Source organism: Rhinopithecus roxellana, chromosome 14 (genome assembly GCF_007565055.1).
Source record: "Rhinopithecus roxellana isolate Shanxi Qingling chromosome 14, ASM756505v1, whole genome shotgun sequence".
NCBI lineage: Eukaryota > Metazoa > Chordata > Mammalia > Primates > Cercopithecidae > Rhinopithecus > Rhinopithecus roxellana.
The window spans coordinates 123,651,008-123,674,342 of record NC_044562.1 but is presented as its reverse complement, the minus strand read 5'-3'; the positions used below and the strand labels follow the sequence as shown (position 1 = coordinate 123,674,342).

General features: G+C 43.0%; 1 long non-coding RNA gene across 4 annotated transcripts in view; it reads left to right on the top strand.

Annotated features, from left to right (window-relative positions):
- LOC115893304 overlaps nucleotides 1-13,495 on the top strand; it is a 49,084-nt gene extending 35,589 nt beyond the window's left edge. For all 4 annotated transcript variants that reach the window (XR_004053321.1, XR_004053319.1, XR_004053320.1 and 1 more), the window contains 2 exons: nucleotides 13,066-13,249; nucleotides 13,408-13,495. This is a non-coding gene — a long non-coding RNA (uncharacterized LOC115893304). The remainder of the gene's footprint in view (nucleotides 1-13,065; nucleotides 13,250-13,407) is intronic.
- The last annotated feature ends 9,840 nt before the right edge of the window (nucleotides 13,496-23,335 follow it).

The following is a 23,335-nucleotide window of genomic DNA, read 5'->3' as shown; positions in this document are numbered from 1 at the left end:
CTGCAAACATTTATTGAGTGCATACGATGTTTCAGGTTCTGGAGTAGGCACTGGGTTTGCGATAGTGAATAGAATGGAAAATGTTTCCACCTGGTGGGTCCTACAGTTAGGTGGTAGAGACTGAGTGATAGTCTCTTTGGGCAAACACACGCACACACAAGTATGAACTCTGGAAGACAGAGACTGGATGCCGTAAGAACACACAATAAGGAGGCCTAGTGGGACAGTCAGGGTTGGGTCCCTATATAAGAATTCACATCTTAATTTTCTTGTCTTCCATCTTCCTTCCTGTTATGACTTCCAGGCCTGGTTGTGTCCACGTTCACATTATCTCTGCCTGAAACAAATTCTCTTTACTTTCTAACATGGGAAACATCCTCTTGTCCTTTGGGGCCCAACTTCAATGTCATTTCCACAGAGAGGCCTTCCTTGACCTCCAGCCTAGGTTGCACACCCCCATCATTCATTCTCACAGCACCACACATTTTTTCCATAGTCAGACTTTTCACAATTGATTGTGTAGTTTAAGATCTAGTCATCTCACTAGACTGAGGACAGGCACCATGCCTTGCCTTGTCCTGTGAACAGTCCTGCTATGTGTTAGACATTCAATAAATGTTTATTGAATGACTGAATGAATGACTCTGTCTGGGCTGTCATTAGTAATGATAACCATCCTTTCCTTGAAACCTCAGAAGTCCATGAAGTCAAAAGCAGCTTAGTTAAGGTAAAAAATACCTTTGTTGTTGCCTTTACCTCTTTTCTTGATGTCTCTATTCTGAATTTCTTTAATTGTTGACATAGAATAATCCTTTCTTGGCTGGGTGTTGGTGGCTCACGCCTGTAATCCCAGCACTTTGGGAGGCCAAGACAGGCAGATCACTTGAGGTCAGAAGTTCAAGACCCTGTGTCTACTAAAAATCCAAAAATTAGCCAGATGTGGTGGCACATGCCTGTAGTCCCAGCTACTCTGGAGCCTGAGACAGGAGAATCGCTTGAACCCGGGAGGCAGAGGTTGCAGTGAGCCAAGATTGTGCCACTGCACTTTAGTCTGGGCAACAGAGCGAGACTTCCAACTCAAAAAAAAAAAAAAAAAAAAAAAAAGGCCGGGCGCAGTGGCTCACGCCTGTAATCCCAGCACATTGGAAGGCGGAGGCGGGCGGATCACAAGGTCAGGAGACTGAGACCATCCTGGCTAACACGGTGATGAAACCCTGTCTCTACAAAAAATACAAAAAACTAGCCAGGTGTAGTGGCGGGCGCCTGTAGTCCCAGCTACTGGGGAGGCTGAGGCAGGAGAATGGCGTGAACCCGGGAGGCAGAGCTTTCAGTGAGCCGAGGTCACGCCACTGCACTCCAGCCTGGGTGACAGAAGGAGACTCTGTTTCAAAAAAAAAAAAAAATCCAGTCACTAGACCTTTTAGTCTTTGGAAGAATTAGCTGAAATTAGTCCAGGGATCTAAGTAATTTTGGTTGCAAATAGGAAGCTCCTTATTTGGGGTTTGTCTGTCCACATGCCTCTCCTCTTGTAACTGACTGGCATGCTCTGGAAGAAAGAAACCTCTAGCTGATGGGCCATAATCCTAAACGAACCAATGCAGAAACAGAAAACCGAATACCGGGCGGGGCACGGTGGCTCACACCTGTAATCCCAGCACTTTGGGAGGCCGAGGTGGGCAGATCACGAGGTCAGGAGATCGAGACCATCCTGGCAAACACGGTGAAACCCCGTCCCTACTTAAAATACAAAAAATTAGCCGGGCAAGGTGGCGGGCGCCTGTGGTCCCAGCTACTCGGGAGGCTGAGGCAGAAGAATGGCTTGAACCCGGGAGGCGGAGCTTGCAGTGAGTGGAGATTGCGCCACTGGTGCACTCCAGCCTGGGCAACGGAGCAAGACTCCGTCTCAAAAAAAAGAAAAAAAAAGAAAAGAAAAGAAAAGAAAACCAAATACTGCATGTTCTCACTTGTAAGTGGGAGCTAAACACTGTGTACTCATGACCACCAAGATGGGAACAATAGATGCTGGGAACTACCACTGAGTAGGGAGGGAGTGAAGGGGGCAAGGGTTGAAACACTACCTATTGGGTACTATGCTCACTACCTGGGTGAAGGGATCATTTGCATCCCAAACCTCAGCATCACACAATATACCTTTGTAACAGACATGCACATGTACCTCCTGGATCTAAAATAAAAGTTGAGAAAGAGAGAACTCTCTAGCTGAAAGTGTGGTGAACATTCCTGCAAAACGTACATTTCCTTGAAAAGTTTGGATGTGGGTGTGTTCTGATGATAAGGAAGTTCTGTCAGCCATATACTGGTCCATGCTTTCCTGAAGTGGCCCAACTTCCCAGTACAGATAGACACACAAAGGAAGAGTGCCTTAGAACAAAAATAAGTTTTTAAAACAAAAAATATCAAGAATTACAGAAGTCTGGAGGGGAAACCCATGGTCAAAGCAGCGTGTTGATATAGAAAAATAACGAAAGATACAAAGAAACCTCACAAACTAATTTTTGCAGGCTATTTAGGCTTTACTGTTGGCTCTTTTTCTGGAAGGAGGACATAGTCATGCATCTTGCTTTGTCCTTCTTCAACACCGTTCAATACAGTAATGAATGTGCTGAATATCTACTCTGTGCAAATCTAGCACGACTAAGGAAATGAATAAGACCACAACTCTCTTCAGAATAACAAACTAGTAGGAGATGGAGATGTGTATATGACTACAAAGACAGGTAAAAATAATGTGCTCCTAGCAGGAGCTATAAACAAAATGTGATAGGAGCTCAGAGAGTGCGTGGTAATTGTAGACTAAGAAGAATCACTGATGTTCTTCATGGAGGCTTTTGCATTTTATTAAGCTGAAAAAAGTGGGCTTCAACAGTCAGATATGGTAGGGCAGGAAGGACTGGTGGGAGGAAGAATGGGGGGTTATGAGGAATGAAGAAGGAGAGGATATTTCAAGGGGAGAGAATGGCTTGACTGAATCCACAGAGTGACAGTACATTAGAAAACAGTTGAACTGACCCTAGAGGGTATGGCATGGGGCTGGAGATGTTTGGTTGGGGATAGAGTGTAAAAGTACCTTATGTGATCAAATTGTAGAAGGTCTTCAATTCCATTTAAGGTGATTGGATTAGATTCAAGTAGGCTGGTCCCTGGGGTGGGAGGTGGAGGTTGAAAGTCCATGAAACTCAAAATGCTTCATCATCCTCAAAACTCATAATCTTTTTGAATATTTAATTTATTTTTAGTCTATCCTTCTTAGATTCATTTTACAGAGTAGTTTTGGTAGATGTTTGTCTTTTTTCATTTCTGTATTTGTAGCCTTTAGCACACAGCCTACCACATACAGACATTCAACAAATTTGTTGAGTGTTATTCACTTCCTCTCAGGTCTTGTCTACACAAAAATTGAAAACTTCTATCAGCACACATTAACTCAACTCCACACAAGTGATCAATCTGGATCATTCAGGCTAAATGACCTTTGTCCCCAGCCTGTATTCTAACCAATCTGCATAACCAAGCCAGACTTCTAATTTGTCTTACTTTTGAGGTCGTAGCCAATTTAAGTTTCTTTTGGATTTTCTGCTGGATTGCCAACATTCTATTTGGTAAGAAGATAGCCAAGTTAGATAATTGGAAACAAAGAAGAAAAAAAAAAGTTTTCCACCATGAGCAGTCCTTCGGTTCCTCTTAATTTTCCTGATAATTGCTTTAACCTTGCACTTCAAGTTGCCTAACTTAGTTTCCACATTTTAGGGTCCAATGCACAATTCCTTGAAATTCAATTGACATGTTAACTTTGAACCTTCAAAGAAGAAAAGCTTTCACTCCCACACAGTCACATATGCCTGAACTGCTTGCCTCTTTACATACAGAACAGGCTTGGTTGCCTTTGCAGAAAATTAAATAACTCATCCTTTTTATGCAAGTGCCAAACATCAAAAGGGCCAACTACCTACTGAGTAGTGTTCAAAGACCAGCTTAAAAAATCAAGAGAGGAATGAAAGCCAAGGTTTCTGCAAAGCAAATGCTTGCAAGAAACTTTTGGTAGTCATGGAGTAAAATCCCATTTTCATAGTTTCACTGTGCTTTTAGATACGTTGGGCTGGGTTTTCCCATTGCTTGTCATATTCCCAGGGATAAATTGGATGCTTATGCTGTTTTGGAAATGGTATTAATTTAAGCCTCTCTGATGAGATATGCAGTAAAAATGTATCATAGTGCTGATGCCAGGGGAAGGGAGATGACACTCCTGTGGGAAGAATGGTATGACCCAGGGTATGGCTGAATTCATAAAATGCTTTCCATGGAGCAGGATTGTACTGCAGGAGCCTGTGGGATTAGTCTAGTTTATGTCATCAATTAAAACCTCCATCTTCCATGAAACCTTCTCTGTTTCCCATTGGTTCTGGGCTGAGTTGGGAGCTGGCTTGGACCTCACTCCTACATGGCTTTGCATTCTGTCTTCCTCTCTGGCTAAAGTGCCAAGTCTCTGCCATCAACACCTGTTTGTGCCAGTGAAATACAATACTCTCTCACTCTGTTTTTCTTGCATCCTTCCTCTTTTCCCTTCCTCCCTCCCTCCCTCCCTCCCTTCTTTCTCTCTCTCTCTTTCTTTCTTTCTTTCTTTCTTTCTTTCTTTCTTTCTTTCTTTCTTTCTTTCTTTCTTTCTTTCTTTCTTTCTTTCTTTCTTTCTTTCTCTCTCTCTCTCTCTCTCCTTCCTTCCTTCCTTCCTTCCTTCCTTCCTTCCTTCCTTCCTTCTTTCTCTTCTCTTTCTTTCTTTCTCTTTCTTCTCTCTCTCTCTCTTTCTCTTTTTCTTTCCTACTAGTAGTAACCAAAGATGCATTTGGAGACATCTTTTATTTGTGTGAGACATAACTGTTGCCAGTAATAAAACTCAAAATGGACAAAAAGTATTAGAACCAGACTAATTTGGTGAGGGAGGGGGGCAGAAATGAGGATAAGAGTGCAAGGCATTGATAGCTTCACCTTTCTGCTCTTGACTGTGCTGTGCTAGACTCTGTGTGTCCCTATGACAGACCAAGCGTCTGTCCCATATATAATGTTGTTTAAGGGGAAGCTCTGTATGGCCAGATTTTATCCATGTGACCTTGTTCCTCCAAGCATAGCTGATTGGACTAAGATAGGATACTTGTGTCAAAAACAGAGAAGCTATAGGCTGGCCAGTGTCCTATGGTATGGCCTAGCAGAAAAAGATGAGCTGGGTCAGCTATAGTCTTCCCCTGAGGAATTTCAATAGGGACATATTGAGAATTTCTAGTCGAACTAGAACTAGAAGTTCACATTGATGAGGAAGCAGAGACTATGAGGCAGATAAAAGATTATAAAAAGTTGAGCACTGGAGTAAGGATCTTTAAAACTATTAATGAGGGTCTTTACAGCTTCCCTGGATTTAGAACTACTGTTCAGAACTACTGTCTGTGTGGTCTGACCCTGTTCTTAAAATTTTATGAGATTCTAACTTCCTTTTAGCCACGTGAATCCTTACAGTAAACCCTCTTCTTATGTTAGCCTGTGAGTGCATATAGAAATGCTTTCAGCTGCAAGTAACAGAAAATTCAACTGGCAGTGTCTTAAACACAAGGGCATTTGTTATTTACTTAAGAATTCTGGGTACAGTGCTGGTTCTGCAGCTCAATGATGTCATGAGAGATCCAGGAGACTTTGCCCATTCTGCTTTGCTTTAATGCCTGATGTTGTGTAGTTTCAGGCATCACATGGCAGTGACTAAAGCAGATGGAGAAAGAGGTGGGACAAGCAAACTTTCTCCTTGAACCCTTATGATAATTTTCTTAAAAAAAAATCAAGGAGGAAAATCTTCTTAGAAAGACCCTGGCAGATATCCTCTGGTGTCTGTCAGGACTGGGTGGTCACCCTGGGTCAGTCACTAGCAAACAAGGTTGCAGTGGACCTGTTGCATTAGACCCATTGTGATTCACATCCTGGGGCTGGGCTCATTGCTGCCCATCGGAAATCGGGATGCTGTTAGCAAGAAGGGAGAATGGCTGTTGGGTAGTGAACCAGCTGATGTGGCTTGGGTTCTCTGGAAGCAGATTCACAGGTGGAATTTGGGATGCAAGATATTTATTTGAAATGAGATCTGTAAAAGGAGAGAAGCTTAAAGGCACATAACAACAAAATGTAATGTGGCATCCTGGATATGATCCCGGAACCATCAAAGGACATTCAATAAACACTAAGAAGATCTAAATAAACTACCAATTCTAGTTAACAGTAATGTATCAGTATTGTTTCATTAATTGTAACAAATGTATTATACTAATGTGAGGTGTTACTAATGGGGAAAACTGAATGAGGGCATATGGAAACTCTGTGCTATAGTGTCAGTTTTTCTGTATATCAGAAACTACTTTTTTTTTTTTTTTTTTTGAGATGGAGTCTCTCTCTGCCACCTAGGCCAGAGTGTGATGGCGTGATCTCGGCTCACCACAACCTCCGGCTCTCAAGTTCAAGTGATTTTTCTGCCTCAGTCTCCCAAGTAGCTGGGACTACAGGCGCACACCACCATGCCTGGCTAATTTTTGTATTTTTAGTAGAGACGAGGTTTCACCATGTTGACCAGGTTGGTCTTGAACTCCCAACCTTGTGATCCGCCCACCTCGGCCTCCCAAAGTGCTGGGGTTACAGGCGTGAGCCACCACGCCCGGCCTCAGAAACTATTCTTAAAAGCAGTCTATTACAAACAAACCAAAACCTGTCAAAAGAAGGGGGAGATAACAGGACTGGGCAGAAGAAAAAGCTGAATCACAATGCAGGACCATTGAAATCTCAGCCTACCCCTGGGGAGCTCTGGAGAGACTATCATCAGTCTGTGTTTCCCTTATTGAACGGAACTGTCTGGGCCTTTATCCCGCTGCCTCACTCCATCACTGGATGTGGACCATGCCAGGAAGGCACAATCTTGGGCAAAGTGGCTCTTTCTAGCTGAGGCTGACATTGAAGAAGCTGACAGCTGGAGGCCATCTGTTGGCCACACTCCTTGCAGCTGGGCAGCAAGCTCCTCCTTGACAGAGAATCTGGGTGGCACATGTCTGTGTCCACTACATCAGCAGTGTTTACCTCAGTGAATCTCTGCAATAGACATGGAGATGTGCCGCAGATGATCTTCAATGAGGACTTGCTGTTTCAGCTGCTGGGAAGGCAGCCATTCTGATACTGGGAAGGAAGGGCCTAGGCAGGAGAGACCCCAGTGAAGATGCTGGGAATTTCCTACCAACCATTGCAGCCATCTCATAGTCACGGGGCATCTGTGACCATGGAAACAATGCAAGAATTTCCAAGAACTATGCTACGGGGTCGTAGTCTCAGGCTATTTATGAAATGCCTTTATTCTGAAATTGCATGTGCAAGTTGGTTGTTTGGAACCCTAAGTACATTTTTTTTTTCATAGAAATAGTAAGTAATAGGTTTCCTTGTAAGCCCACAAAAGACCACAATGTACCTGAAGTATAGCATGATTTCAATTTTACCAATTGTTATTTATAAAACTGTGTCTTCACTGAAAGGCACATTCCAGGAAGGGACACGCCTTCCCTTCTAGGTGGTCATGGATAGATCGATGCAGAAGGCAGCGCTTTATCTCTGCATTACAAAAGAGAATCAAGTAAGTTAGGAGCTCTGGATTATGGTTCTGGCTTGGCTGCTTTCTTAACACTGTTAGAGTGTCTTTTTCTGTTCTGTCAAAAGATGTGGTCTAAGTAGATCATTTCTAGAGCTCCTTCTGTCTCTAGCATTCTGTATCACTCTAGAGCAGTCATGTAGATAATCTGAATTCAGAAATAAAAAGCATTTGCATACAATAGGGCAAGAATATGGCTAAACATTCATATTTGTCTGGGGCTTCTTCATAGCACAGTATTGCATAGTGACATAGTTAGTAACACCAGGCCTCTGTGCTAAATCAAATGCGGATTCCCCTGCATAGGACAAAAGGACTCTGTGTTTCTCCAAAGGACTGGGCTTTGTTAGATCAGAACAATGTCTTAGGGAATTGGGTGAAGAATGAAACTTCCCATCCCTCCAGGCCCTGCTCAAGCTTCCCCTACTGTAGAAGGCCACTCCTCAATGCTATAGGAAATAAAGTTCCTTGTAGTCACACAAGGCAATTGGGAGCTGCATGAGGTCTGGGCAGACCCACTCATTTGCCCTGCCCCAGCCTGGTGACACCATCACCACTCTTCCCTTTGGTTATCTAAGGGAGGACCTGCATCAATGCCCTCCATGTACAGGCTTATTGTGACCATTTGCTCAGGACAAAGGTGTGTTGGTAATTTGTGGCTGTTAATATTCATAGTAGAGTATAATTTTGAAACTCTCATTTCCACATATAAGCTACAAATTAAACAATTTACCAAGGTTGTTAGAAGTTTCCATATAACGTAATTTGTAAGACAATAATGAATAGACCATAGCTACAGTTACCTAGGTCATAGTCACAACTTTGGGATGAAATCCAAGGGTAATTCAGGTTGGTATCTTGGCCTTTGCCTGAGTTGTCTAGGAAATCAGACAGAGCTGACATGCTTTAGAAACATATAACATATACTCTGCTTAAATGTATGACTTAAGCTCTGCTGCCTGAGATCACATGAAAATTTCATTAATCACTGACCTGTGCCATGTCATCGAGTCTCCTTGAGCTTAACGTGAGTCATTGAACCTTGTTTAGCTTCAGTTCTTCATTATGAAATCAGGGATGATAAAAAGGTTCCAAAACAGTGGGATGCTTTTATATTTTTATCTTTTAGTCTTTTGGATGGTAGAGTCTTGGTTCCTTATTGATACCTTGCTATAGAATAAATGGATGTCTAATTTTCCCAAAGCTTACGATAGCCAGAAGTTTCAAAATTTTCTCCCTGGTGCATCTTTTTAATCACTGCTATATCTAATAGAACGGTGTTTATGTCTCTATTACTCAAGAAGAATCAAACAATCTTCCTTCTCCTTTTTAAAGTTATTCCTTCTATCTAATGCAAATATCAGTGTGCATTATTGTCTCTTCTACTCCTGGACAGACTGTAGTGTGGCCTAACACACATGCATAGAGATGGGGGTCAGGCCCACCCCGCTTTTAACTTTGGTTTTGCCACCAACTAACTTTTGGGTCCAGGAAACAGTGGGTGCCCAACCAATGTGAAATGTGAGTTTTAAAAATTATCTTGGCCTCAATTTTCTTTGTTGTCAAATAAGACCGTTTTCCACTGTGGCAGATGCTATTAACTCTATAGTCATTTCACACACTCTTTTCCTGTCTACTTCTCAGTATAGAATAGAGGCTGGTAAATAACATAGGACTTCTCTCAGCCTCTCTTGCAATTATGTGGCTCATGTGACCCAAGGGGCTGTTTGCTGGAGGGTTTCTGGGAAGAGTTATTTTCCTAAATAAAATGATAGAGACATGGGAAGACAGCCTGTTCCCTGCCTTCACCTTCCTGCCTTGAAAGCAATTGTGGGGGAAAGATGCTTGCAATTGGGATGACCACTTTATCTTGCGTAAACACATGTGAGGATGAAAAGTCAACTCTCTGAAGATGACGGAGCCTTGAGAGAGCAAGAGCCTGGGCCCTTGAGCACCATTGCTGGGTCATTGCACCAATCTCAGAATTGCTTACCCAAGGCCTTCTTATTACATGAAGTGAATCCATGTCTCTAGCTCTTAAACAGAGTCAGGTTTTGTCTGTCTTACAGCCAAAGTCACATCTTAAGTCACTGTAACCACTACAAAGTGATACTCTCTAAAGTCACTTTGTTCTAAGACTCTCACAGTATGGACTGAATCAATTTTTTTTTTTCCTGGTATTATATCATTAGAGGTGAGTTTCATTTCCTTTCCTGTGTTCTCTAGTAGAGGTGGTAACGAGCAGTGAAATAACAAAGAAGTTGAGTAATAGAAGAAAAAAAAGTAAGGAATGAAGACTTCAAAATAACTCCCATTTAGGTACTTAGAAATTAATCATGAGTGGAATACACAGAGGGAGCTGGGCTTGGCTTGGTGGGGTGATCTCCACTTTCCTTCTCTATTCCCAGAAGACTTAGGAGACTCTGTGAAAGCGAGAATGTGATAAGAATTTTAGCAAGTTACTCTCTCCACCCTATGAAAGAACTTCTGCCTTGGCAACACCCCTCCCCAAATAACTTTCTCACAGTCCAGACGGGTGGCTTCCCATACACAGGATGAAAGGTCCAGGGAAGAAAGTCATATCAGGACAATGGAGAAAAAAATTGGCTTTGCCTTTGCATTGTAATCCTGGTTGTGATAGCTCTTTACAAAGTTCAGAAAAGTGGAACTGAAAAGCAACTGTGGAGACACTTGCTGGAAATCATTTTTGAGCTGTCCACATTGGTACTGGCTGGTTTCCTCCGGGAGGCTGAGAGCTCAAAGCATCAGGAAGGCCAGAACAGAGAACAGATTTGTACTTCATCATCTGTGAAGGCTTTACTCGATTTTAGTCGTTGTGAATAAAGGGGCTTTCCATAAACATACATTATGGCCATAGATAGCAGGTTGACTCATACCATTCATGGCTCTGGGCACTCTTCCTATAATCCACCTGACTCGAATACTCAGGGTGTGCCTTTCGCTGAGTTCACATGTTTGAGTAGTCAAAGCTTTTTAGTCCTCATCAAAAAATATGTTTTTGACTTAATAGCTTTTAGATAAAAAATTTGCACAAGGGATGAAGTAGTCTAAGACATTGATAAAACAAAATTATGTTAAAGAGGTTCTTGACCTTCCTGCTCTTTCATGTTTTTCTCGCTAATCTCACACCTTGCTAATCTCTCACACCTCCTTTACAGAGGTGTAAATTATCTTCTTTTGGGTGCATGTACATCAATTGACACATTTATTTAAATTTAAAGTCAGAGAAGAAATGCAGTAGCTCTTGAGTTTAGGGCCAATGTGAGACCTCAAGTCCAGAGAGGTGAGCGGCAGTGGAAGAGGTGATAAAGGACTGATTCTGTGCTACTTTCATCACCTCTCTGGGCTTGAGTTCCTCATCTGTGAAGGGGGCAACTATCCTAAAATTATCTTTTTTTTTTTTTTTTTTTTTTTTTTTTTTTTTTTTTTTTTTGAGAAGGAGTCTCGCTCTGTCACCCAGGCTGGAGTGCAGTGGCCAGATCTCAGCTCACTGCAAACTCCGCCTCCCGGGTTTACGCCATTCTCCTGCCTCAGCCTCCTGAGTAGCTGGGACTACAGGCGCCCGCCACCTCGCCCGGCTAGTTTTTTGTATTTTTTTAGTAGAGACGGGGTTTCACCGTGTTAGCCAGGATGGTCTCGATCTCCTGACCTGTGATCTGCCCGCCTCGGCCTCCCAAAGTGCTGGGATTACAGGCTTGAGCCACCGCGCCCGGCCTCTAAAATTATCTTTAGGATGATTCCTTACAGCTGTAACATGCAATGATGCTATTAAGAGTCTTCTGAACAAGGCTAAAGCTATTCATTATTTTTTTCTAAAAACTTTTTTGAATTCTGAAAATGATTTCAAAGGAACAAATCCCTTGTAACTTGTAACTTCAAAAAGATTTTGAGTCATTGCTTTTTCATCATAATGTTTTCTTTAGGCAATGTACATCTTGAGCAAGCTCTTGCTGTATTCCTTTGGTGCTCTTTTAAAATAGTGATGCCTGCGACTACCTATAATAGAGTAATCATTTTTAGTATACTACTGAAGCCAAGTCTTTGTTTGTTGAAAATAGTTTTATTTTTTATTTTTATTTTTTGAAACGGAATCTCACTCTGTTGCCCAGGCTGGAGTACAGTGTTGCGATCTCGGTTCATTGCAAACTCTGCCTCCCGGATTCAAGCAATTCTCCTGCCTTGGCCTCCTGAGTAGCTGGGATTATAGGCACCCGCCATCATGCTAGGCTAATTTTTGTATAGTTAGTAGAGATGGAGTTTGGCCATGTTGCCAGGCTGGTCTCGAACTCCTGACTTCAGGTGATCCACCCACCTTGGCCTCCCAAAGTGCTGGGATTACAGGCATGAGCCACTGTGCCCAGATCCCTGAAAATGGTTTCAAATGCATGTTTCAAGGTGTAGATTATAGTGAAGACTGAGGATTTGTTTAAAATATAAACATGATGCAAAAATTGATTTTAGATTTCACCAGCATATTATTGTTAATTGGTAGGAAGCATTAGAATTGTATGATAATATGTTTACAAAGTTCATGTCAGCTTGTATGGGAAAGCTGTGCATTCTTTTGTAGAAGACCTTATAAACCTCAAGCTTGTAAGTAATAACTACCTTTTATAAATAAGTTCTAGCTGTATGCTAAGTACTTTATGAGACCTGAGAGAAACTCAACTCATGATGATGACAGAGATGGTGAAAGTTGTTACATTAATTGTGTGCTTACTGTGTGCCAACAAGTGATTATATCCAGCATTATTTCTAACTGTTTCAACAATAATATGAAGAAAGCATTATTAGCCTCATTTAACAGATAAAGAAATTGAGACTATTGAGACTCAGCAACACTGGGGAGTAACACTGGCATTTGAACTCAGGTCTGCCAGACCTCTTCCACTATGCTAGGCTGAAAGGCTTTTCTGCTGATGGTTTTTGCAAAAATCATTCATGTACACTAGGAGGCCCAGGTGTGCAAAGCTGTAAGATAAGCAGAAGCCTACGTGTGCAAAGCTATAAGATAAGCAGTGTGAATGCAAGCTCTATTTTAGTAAAAAAGAAAACACTAGAAGAAGGGGGACATGAATAATAATAGCAAGCACTTGTAAAGTCCCCCTTTGTATGAGGTACTGCTCTAAGTGCTTTGTGACTACCAACACATTTAAAGTTCAAGACAACTTTATGGGATAGGTGCTCTCATGGTTACCTTGGGCTTCCAGATTAAGAAACAGAGACAAAGAGAGGTTATGCAGCTTGCTCAAGGTCACCCAGCTCGTAAGTTGTAGAGCTGGGATTTGATCTCAGTAAACTTGGCTCCAGAGTCCATGTTATTAACCCCCTCACTCTGCTAACTTTGTCTTGTGTTTAATTCCTATTATTAGGTAGAATGTAATGGCAGGTCCTGCTGAGCCACCTGTAAACCAGCACAAGAAGCCATTTGAAGATCCCTCACATGTCCATATTATTTCTTGCTTGGAGTGGAAGGAAGGAGTATTGCCCCTCCCATGGCTGGAAGAAGGCTGAGTAGCCATACAATTCCAAAGCAACACCATCTTCCTTCTCTGGGTAGGGCACCATGATGATAACCTCTCTTTCTACATCCAGTCCCCTCCACATGCTCCCCATCCATAGCCTTAAAACAGGAAATACCCAGCACCCCAGTGAGTTTCGTAGTGGTGGCCTTTAGGTATATGTAAATATAAGATATTATCCCTGACCTTTAGGCGTTCATTGGCCAGTCACTGAAAGAAAGAAAAAAAGAAAAAGAAAAAAGGAAAGAAAGGAAGAGAAAAATAGAAGGAAAGAAAGAAAGGAAAGAAGGAAAGAAGAAAGGAAGAAAGGGAGAAAAGAAGAAAAGAAGAAAGAAAGGCCAGGCACAGTGGTTCATGCCTATAATCTCAACACTTTGGGAGGCTGAAATGGGAGGGTCACTTGAGTCCTGGAGTTTGAGACCAGCTGAGGCAACACAGGAAGATCACAGAGTCTCTACAAAAAAATATTTAAAAATTAGGTGAGTATGGTGGCACACATAGTAGTCCCAACTACTTGGGAGGCTGAGGCAGGAGGATTGCTTAAGCCTGGGGGGTCAAGGCTGCAGTAAGCCGTGATTGTACCACTGCACTCCAGTCTGAGTGGCAGAGTACAACTCCACCTCAAAAAAAAAAAAAAAAAAAAAAAAAGAAGGAAGGAAATGAAATAATTACACAGTATTAAGGGCCAATGTGATGAAGAACCAATGTGGGCTGTAATTGTCCAGTAGGGTTTCCCTGGAGATGTGGAGTTAATCTGGGCCTTGAAGAATGATTATGGGTTAGCCAGGCCAGTTGGAAAGGGAAGGATGGCCAGACGTAGAATGAAAGGGAGAGGACAGAGAGGCACCATGGCTGAAGGGACACCATCCTTCCTTCCTCTCTTGCTGCATCCATATGACTTGTGTTCTGCTCCTGCTGAGTGCCAATGGGTAAATACCTTCTCTAGAGCCCCAGCCCCTCCTTCTGCTCAAAAAGGTGAGTAACTAAAATACTTCTTTGTGAAAAATGGGCGATCTAGACCTCATGAGATGTTAATTTTCCAATGTGTTCTCTATGAAGAAACGAAATCTCCATATTTGAAGAAAGTCAAGGAAGTAGCTACAATATAGCCAAGCATTAACACAATGCCTGGATGGTTTGAAGCCTTAGGCTATTAAAGACCCAGTAATTAACATAGTGCAATAACAAAATAGGAAGGGCTACAGTTTACTCTGTACACAAGAACTCTTGGCAGCCACATGATTCCTTCACAAGAATACAATGACCAGTAAGTTCTGCAGATGAGTTTTCTCATCTATAAAATGGGTATAGTAACTGTATCCACCTCACTAGGTTGTTGTAAAGATTAAATTAGTTGATATACACAGAGTGCTTAGACCAACCCCTGCTGACTTATACACTGAGAAATGTTCTTAGGACAAGATGCTAGTTAGCCACGGAAGTGACACAGGCTACATGTGAAGTGTGTGTTGAAAGTGGTAAATTTCAGAAATGGGTGCCAGAGGGACAGATTCTTTTCCAAGGCATCATGGGTAATATGTAGGAGAAGACATGCTAAAGCTCCATTTCTTTTCCGTTGTAAAATGAGTCACCTTTTCTAAGAAGTGTTACATAAAGCAGGTTTGGTTCATTTGAGCACAGTGTGGTATATAAGAAATAGAATTTGCCTTATTTTAAAACTTTTTTTTTTTAACCGATTGGTAGTTGTTTAACAAAGCTTTTTAATATTTGATGTGAAGCAAAAACCAATGAAAGTCTATAAAAAATAATCCAAATATGATGACTCAGGAGCTTTCATTCTATTTGAAAGTGATCTGCACTTGGCAGGGCCTGGGGGGGAATGAGATCAGAAGGATTACAAGGGAGCTTCAGTTAGATCTGTAACATCTTATTTTTTAAAATAAAAGAATTAGAGCAGGCTGGGCGCGGTGGCTCAAGCCTGTAATCCCAGCACTTTGGGAGGCCGAGACGGGCGGATCACGAGGTCAGGAGATCGAGACCATCCTGGCTAACATGGTGAAACCCCGTCTCTACTAAAAAAAAAAAAATACAAAAAAACTAGCCGGGCGAGGTGGCGGGCGCCTGTAGTCCCAGCTACTTGGGAGGCTGAGGCAGGAGAATGGCGTGAACCCAGGAGGCGGAGCTTGCAGTGAGCTGAGATCTGGCCACTGCACTCCAGCCTGGGTGACAGAGCGAGACTCCATCTCAAAAAAAAAAAAAAAAAAAAAAAAAAAAATTTTATTTTTATTTTTATTTTTGATGAAAATAATGAAAAGATGAAAATTTTATTTTTCATCTAAAGAGATGTAGCCTTCAGCTCATTTTCCACTCACCATATAGCTAACTTTGCACTGTATTCCTGTTCCCTAGCCCCACTTTGGTTCCACAGATCTCTTCATCCCTTCTAGAAACAGTAGAATGTTTTGCATCTGTCTCTTTGGGGATTTCCACTTCAGCCTGACCAGTTTCGGTAAATGCTAACTCCATTTTTCCTTTCATCTCAGCCAGCCCACTTTGTAGCGACTATTCACAGGGCTTCTGAGGGTGATATATCTGCACCCCAGTGTCACAGCAGACACAAAATCTAGTAAAAATGAAATTTCAAGGGTGGCCTTGATTAGTATGAGTGTCAACACTAGGGACAGCAGCAGATAGAAGTGTGGGCAGAAGCATTGAGGGAGTCAGGCCAAGGTGGAGATGAGGAAAATGTCACAAAAGGGCAGAGGCTGACAGTGGGGGCACTTGGCAGCCAGTTTCAAGTCTACTCCTGTTGCCTCTGAGATAGGAGGGCAAGTACGAGGCAATGTTTTGATTGGATAAGAGCTCGTCAGATGACTTGTTAGCCCAGCTGGTCATCTACCCAATGCTGACTTGAGTCAACATGCAACTCGAACTTGGTTTCTGTAGAGGAATGTCCCTTGAGTTGCAAGACTGTAGGAATAGCTCTACTGTGCTGGCAAATCTGTAACTAGCAATGAGCCCAGTGGGTCCTACCAAACGCTAATTGATTAGATAACTGATTTAGTCTGTTTTGTACAGCCACAAAAGAAATACCCCAGATTGGGTGATTTATAATGAATATATACTTATTGGCTTTTGGTTTCTAGGGGCTGAAAAGTCCAATATTGAGGGGCTGGCATCTGGTAAGGGCCTTCCTGCTGCATTATCCATGGTGAAAGGGCAAAGAGAGGGAGGCAGTGAGGCAGGGAAGGAGAGAGAGAGAGAGAGAAAGAAAGAGGAAGATGTGCAAAATAGAGCTGAATTTCTCCTTTTATAAGGAACCCACTCCCATGACAATGACACTAATTCATTCAGGAGGGCAGAGCCCTCATGGCCTAATCCCCTCTTAGAGCACCCACCTCTTAATACTGTTACAATTGCAATTAAATTTCAACATGAGTTTTTGGAGGGGACAATATGTTCAAACTATGGCAATGACCATTGTCAGTGCTGATGCCACCCATAAATACTAAAATTGATAATAGCCTTTTAGTATATATAAACTTATTTATGTCCCTGTTTCCCCTGTTGCACAGACAGGCTAGGGGCTGTGCTCTCTGGCTGAAATGTTAGGGCCTGTGGAAGCATGCTCTAAAGCTTGTCTTTACGCCTTCACCAGATTAATTTTCCCTTGAGTTCTCATGGTGAATCCTTTTTAAAATGTAAGGTCCTGAAAGAGAGAATCCATGTGTTCTCAAATTCTTGTATGCCCTGCCAGGACCTGTGGGCTTTCAACAAAAGTCATTTGAGGAGTTCCATTTGGTTGACAGATACAAAAAACAGCTGTGCTTTCCAGAGAGAGAAATCTATGACTGCTGAAATCTGCTATCTTTGACTCTGCCTTTGCCTTTTATCTTTTCCTTTAGATAACAGGCTTTACTGTTTTGCATTTTACAGTCATATAAACTAATTAAGGATCACCCTTTGGCTGTTTTGCCATCTCAATGCACTCAGTTTGAGTTGCTCCCTTAAAATAGCTTGCTTCCAATTCTTTAATCATGAATTCCAAATGGCATCTTAAACTTGCTTGAGAAAAAGTTGAAAAGGACATTTTCGGAAATGTACAAATTGTTACTTATTGATTTACTTTTATTCAATAAAAATATGAGGGGCCCTGCCTTGGCTGATCCTGATCAGCTGCTTACCCATCTCTCTCTCTTCCTCAGTTTCTTCCTATGCAGGCAGAATAGAGCCAGTAATGGTACTTATAGCTTGCCATAGAGATTAAAGGCTTAACATAAAACACAAGAGTATAACCATCTAGTTGGGGAGATGTTGACTATAAATAGATGTTAAATAATGAAACAGAGCTGAGTTAGTAAGTGAGAATATGGATGGCAAATGCTCTGGAGCAGTTAGCTCTTCTCTCTAGCTGAGAAATGATTTCTCCATGCAGTCCTGTCCTTGTTCTACTGTCAGACTAGGCGGAGCCTCCTGCAGAGCTTCCACTGGCTGGCTGGACTCCCAGCTCATCCAAAGACCCCCATGTGTTCCCAGTTCTCCCTAAGCAGGCAGCATTCCTGGCCAAGCCCTGAGCTTCAAGGCTGATGGTGTCCACTTCCCCTTCAGCCAGCACAGCTCTCTCCTTCTCTAAGAAAAGTGCACCTTCCTCCCATTCTTACATAAGGCTTGTCTAGTGAGAAAGTCCCTCCGTGGGTTGCCAGAGGCAAAATTCTTGGTTGTTCTTTACTAAAAACTTGTAACCAGCTCCAACCATGAACAGATGTCAGACTGAGAACACCCATTATAGAGTGCAGAGCTAGTGAAGGGTGAAGGGGTTTTTTTTGCCGCACTCCTGGAAAAGGACAATCAACTTTTGACATTAGTCAGGAACTAAGCCCCTCTATAGTCTAAATTTATTTAACCTAAATTTGTTTTAGTTCTCTTGCTCTTGTCTTTGAGGTTGCCAATTTTAGATATACCTACAGTTTGCCCTTTAAACCCCAATTCTACGTACTTTTATTTTCTTTGCTTAGCTAGTCATTTTATTCTCTATGATATTTCTTTTTTCCATTTTTTCTTTTTTCTATTATTTTTTTTTGGTTTTGAGATGAAGTTTCACTCTTGTTGCCCAGGCTGGAGTACAGTGGCGTGATCTTGGCCCACTGCAACCTCTACCTCCCTGGTTCAAGTGATTCTCCTCCTCAGCCTCCAGGGTATCTGTGACTACAGGTGCACAGCACTATGCCTGGTTAATTTTCATATTTTTAGTAAAGACAGGGTTTCACCATGTTGGCCAGAATGGTCTTGATCTCCTGACCTTGTGATCCTCCCACCTTGGCCTCCCACAGTGCTGGGATTACAGGCATGAGCCACCAGGCCCAGCCCCCTATGATATTTCTAAACATATTCTCAGTAATCTCTAATGCTCACTACAGGGCACTCTGTGCCTATATTGTTATTGTTTGCTATAATGCAGTTTCTGCCATCTCCTTAAGGTCACAGAATGAACTAGCCTTGTTTAGGATCTTTGGAACGAGAGATATTAGGTGAGTTTCTTATCGCTGTGAGGCATTGGAAAGGTAAAGTGAATGACAGGTACAATCTAAACATTAAACAGTTTGTGGCACTTGTCTTTTCATCAGAGTTCAGCAAGAGTACATGATGTTTCCCATGGAGCCTCAGCATCAGGCGAAGGCATAGAGCTGTCACTCAACCACACGATGGCTATGAGACAAAAGACTCTTCCAGTATATTAATTTAATAGGCGAAACGAGCCAATTCCTGGCCCAGCTGTAATACAGAATAGAGATAATGTACACATCCCAGGCTCCCAGGAACTGGAAGGAGGCCATCCTGGGAGGGTGGAACTATATCTTACCATTGATGTCCCCCGCCAACTCCCAAATATGGACAAACTCTGGTTAAAACAAACATCGAGGACAAAGATGTCTCGGAAATGAAATGAGCTGAGAAGCATGGGCAAAGTCTACTCCATCCAGCTTCCTGGAAGGGAGAGAGGTGGTGGTGGCCAACATGCGAGTAGTTCTTTCTCTTTTCCCTTCAGAGCCTCCATGGGAGGTCTGGATTCAGGGTATTCAGTTTCCACATATTTTGACAGGGTGTGTCAGTTCAAAGGCCTAGAGCAGAGCTTTAGCAAGGGGAAATTGAGCTCATTAACGTATTCCAGTGCACACATTGGAAAGCCCACAAGATGATTTGCATGCCTAATGACTGTGCTCAAGTCCCACTGCCCCGGTAGACGTTTCCCCTGATGCCTCCAAGCCCTATCTGATCTCTTTCATTCCTGATCCTCTCTAGTATCTGATGGGAATAATGTATCCCATGCTCTAGTTATTCACAGTTCCATCCCTGGAAGTGCTCATGGTCAAGTAGGCTTAGCTATTGTACATAGGCCGCTGGCTTGTGTACAAATCACTGCTCCCCAGCCAGATTATAAATTCATTGAATGCAGGCAGGATCCCTATTAGTCTTTGTATTCCTGAAGCACCTAACACAATGCCTAGGGGAGTGAAGCAGAATTACAACATTAATCCCTGTCTCCCAAATAAGACAGCTTGAATGAGAGATGGAGGAATAGAGAAGGCTCTGTTGTTCTCGGGACAGTCTTCCCAGTGCCACCTTGCCTGAAAGACAACCCTTCTAAAGTCATGGGGCTGGGAAAATGCCCTCTATATGTGCAGAGATGATTATTAAGGGATGAGTGGTTCCCAAGGGCCAGGGCATACTGAAGATGGGACATAGAAATGTATGTGAGGGTTGGTCAGATCAGAAGGATCTATAGTCAGGGAAAAGTCACTGATCAGTGTGACCACAAACCTCAAGAGGACTCTGAGTGCTGCCCAATGATCCATTTCCAGTCAACTCACACTCTCAGTCTCTTAAGTACACATTTTACACCATTTCTCCTTAAACCACCAACTACTCCTCCTCCTTCCTTACTCTCAGCTGATGACCTTGCTTCTTATTTCTTGCTAAGAAAATAGAGGCAATTAGAAGAGGACTTCCATAAGCTCTCACCACCTGATATATTTTAGATCTGTGTTCCCGACCAAATATATTGAAATGTAGTCCCCAGTGTTTGAGGTAGGGCCTGGTGAGAGGTAATTGGATTACGGGGGCAGATTTCTCATGAGTGGTTTACCACCACCCCCCTTGATACAGTCCTTGAGATACTGAGTTCAAGGGTGTAGTGCCTCTTCCTTCACTCTCTTGCTCCCGCTATGGCCATGTGGCATGCCTGCTCTCACTTTGTCTTCTGCCATGATTTTAAGTTTCCTGAGACCTCCCCAGAAGCTGAGCAGAAGCTAGCACCCTGCTTTCTGTACAGCCTGCAGAACCATGTACCACTTAAACCTCTTTTCTTCATAAATTACCCAGCCTCAGGTATTTCTTTATAGCAATGAGAGAATGGACTAATACACCACCTTAATTACCCACCCACCTTCATCTGCATCCATTTTCCCTGTCGTCCTTCTGTAACTGTGGATGAACTGACTGTGTCCTGTCTAAGGCCAACCCCTCTTTCCTGCAGGCTAGGCCTTTTTCTCTTTCCGACATCATTATTTTTTCCCTCTCTACTGGTTCATTCCCATCAGCCTGCAAATCAAAACAAAACAGGACCTTCCTTGACCCCGTGTTCCCTTGCAGCTATATCCTCAGTTTTCTCCTTCTTTTTATAGCAGAACATTCAAAAGAGATGTATTTCCTCCTTAACTCCATTTCCTTTCCTCCCATTCTCTCTCTTTAATCTTTTTAAACTAGGCTTCATCTACGCCACTCTCCCAAAACAGCTCCTTCAAGCCCACCAATGAGTTCCATATTGCTAAATGCAGTGTTCAACTCTCAGTCCTATCTGTGCCCGCACAGTGTTCCCTTTGTATTTGTGAAACACTTCTTTCACCTAACCTTTGGGACCCCTCTGAACCTCCTCCTACCTCACTCAGTCTCTTTTGCTGGAGCCTCTGAACCCTAGATGACAGTACGCCTTACACTCAGCCTTGGCCCTTTTCATCTCCGTAGACACTCAATCGCAAGATGATCTCATTCAGTGCCATGACTTCAAATGCTGTTTATAGACTGAATATTCCCTAATTTATAGCTCACTCTCCTCCAGACTCCAAAGCTAAAAATCCATTGTCTGCTTGTCATCTCCACTTGGATATGGAATAAGCATCTCAAAGGAATATTTATGAAAACAAACTGCATTTCGCTGCCTTCATCCTTCAGTCCAAGCTGCTTGGACTAGACAACTAGAATTGCCCATTAATGGTTTTCCCTGCTTCCACTTTTGCTCCTGTACAGTGGATTCTCTGTATAGCAATCAGATTAATCCTTTTTATGTATTTATTTTCATTATTATTATTATTTTAGAGATAGGGTCTTGCTCTGTCATCCAGGCTGGAGTGCAGTGGTGCAATCATAGCTCACCACAACCTTGAACTCCTATGCTTGAGTGATCCCCCCACCTCAGCCTCCTGAGTAGTTGGGACTACAAGTATGCTACCACTCCTGGCTAATTTTTTTTTTTATTTTTAGTAGAGACAAGTTCTCATGATGTTGCCCAGGCTGGTCTCAAGCTCCCGAGCTCAGGTGATCCTTCCAGCTTGGCCTCCCAAAATGTTGGGGTTACAGGCGTGAGCCACCATGGCTGGCCCAGAGTGATCTTTTTAATAAAGTCAGGGAGCTAGGCACAGGGACAAGTGCCCATAGTCCCAGCTACTCAGGAGGCTGAGGCAGGAGGATGGCTTGAGCCCAGGAGTTTGAGGCCTGCCTGGGCAACATAAAGAGACCTAGTCTCTAAAAAAATAAAAAATAAAGTCAGATCATGCTATTCCTCTGCCCAAACTCTCCAACTGCTTTCGCTTTCTTTCAGAATAAACTCTGAAGTGCTTACCACGATCTACAGTGGCTTGCTTGTTCTGGCCTTCTGCCAGACCTCTGATCTCATTTCCTAGCTACTTGTCTAGGGTGCCCTTTAAATGCTCCAAGAAAACTCTCACTGCAAGACCTTCCAATGTGCTGTTCCCTCTGCCAGGAGTGCTCTTCCCTGACATTTGCAGGACTCACTCCTGGTTTCCTTTGTGTTTTTCTCTGATGCGAATTAGTCCTTCTCCCCTTGTTGCCTCTTACTCCTATCGCTTCTCCTGCTCTGTATGTGTGTGTGTGTTTGTGCGTGTGTGTGTGTGTGTGTATATATATATATTCCTTATCATTTGACATTTATATGGAACAGGATCCTGGTAGGAAACAGATGGCACATTCATTGGGGTAATTTAACAAAGACACTATTTTCAAGGATGTGGGCAAGGTTAAGAGAACCAACCAGGGGTGGTGAAGCACCCAGTCTGGCAATAGTCAGAAGCTATTTTAAAGAAAGTGAGGTGGTCCTGAAGGGATGAGGGAAGGGGGTTGATACTGGAACCCAGAGAGAGCTGTAGCCATGGCAGAGAGGCCTTCCATCAGGAGATGTGGCCTTAGAGGAATGTGGCCACTGCCTAATGACCACGTGGTAGAAGGAGTGTCAAGGGAATAAACACCCTCATCTTTCTCCTTCCCACCTCCTGTCTCCTACTGGTGTCCCCTATTGGTCAAACCCAAACAGAAGCCAGAGGTCAAGGAAGCCCAAGTGATACGACAGAGGTCGGCCTCCAGGGGCACGAAGCAGCATGGAAAAGGGTGGGAGTGGATCTGGAGTAGCAAAGCGGGACCGTCCAGCACACGTTATCTATGTTTTTATTTCTTGATGATCTTTTTTCCTCACTAGGTTGTAAGCCCCCGTGGAAGCAGAAACTAAAGCAGTGCCAGGCACAAAAAGGGTGCTCCACAAAGATTTTTAAAGTGAACAAATTTGTGATATGTGCGCACATGGTGAGGTGGGCTGCGAGGTAAGAAGAAGAGGTGAGATCTGTGAGGTCATGACCCTGAGACCACGTGGCTGAGGGCAGGGAGTCACTTGGAGACCTGGGAAATCTGATGCCATCTTTAAGGCAAATGATCAAAAATAGGCACAAAGCACAGCCCAGAGTAGCATCACAAAGGAAACAGCCACGCACGGCATTCTTTGGGACACAAATGTGCTGAGGCTGGAAGAAACCTCCAGCTGCAGCAGCAACAGCAGTGATAGCAGAGACTATTTGCTGGCAAAAGGAGAATGTTC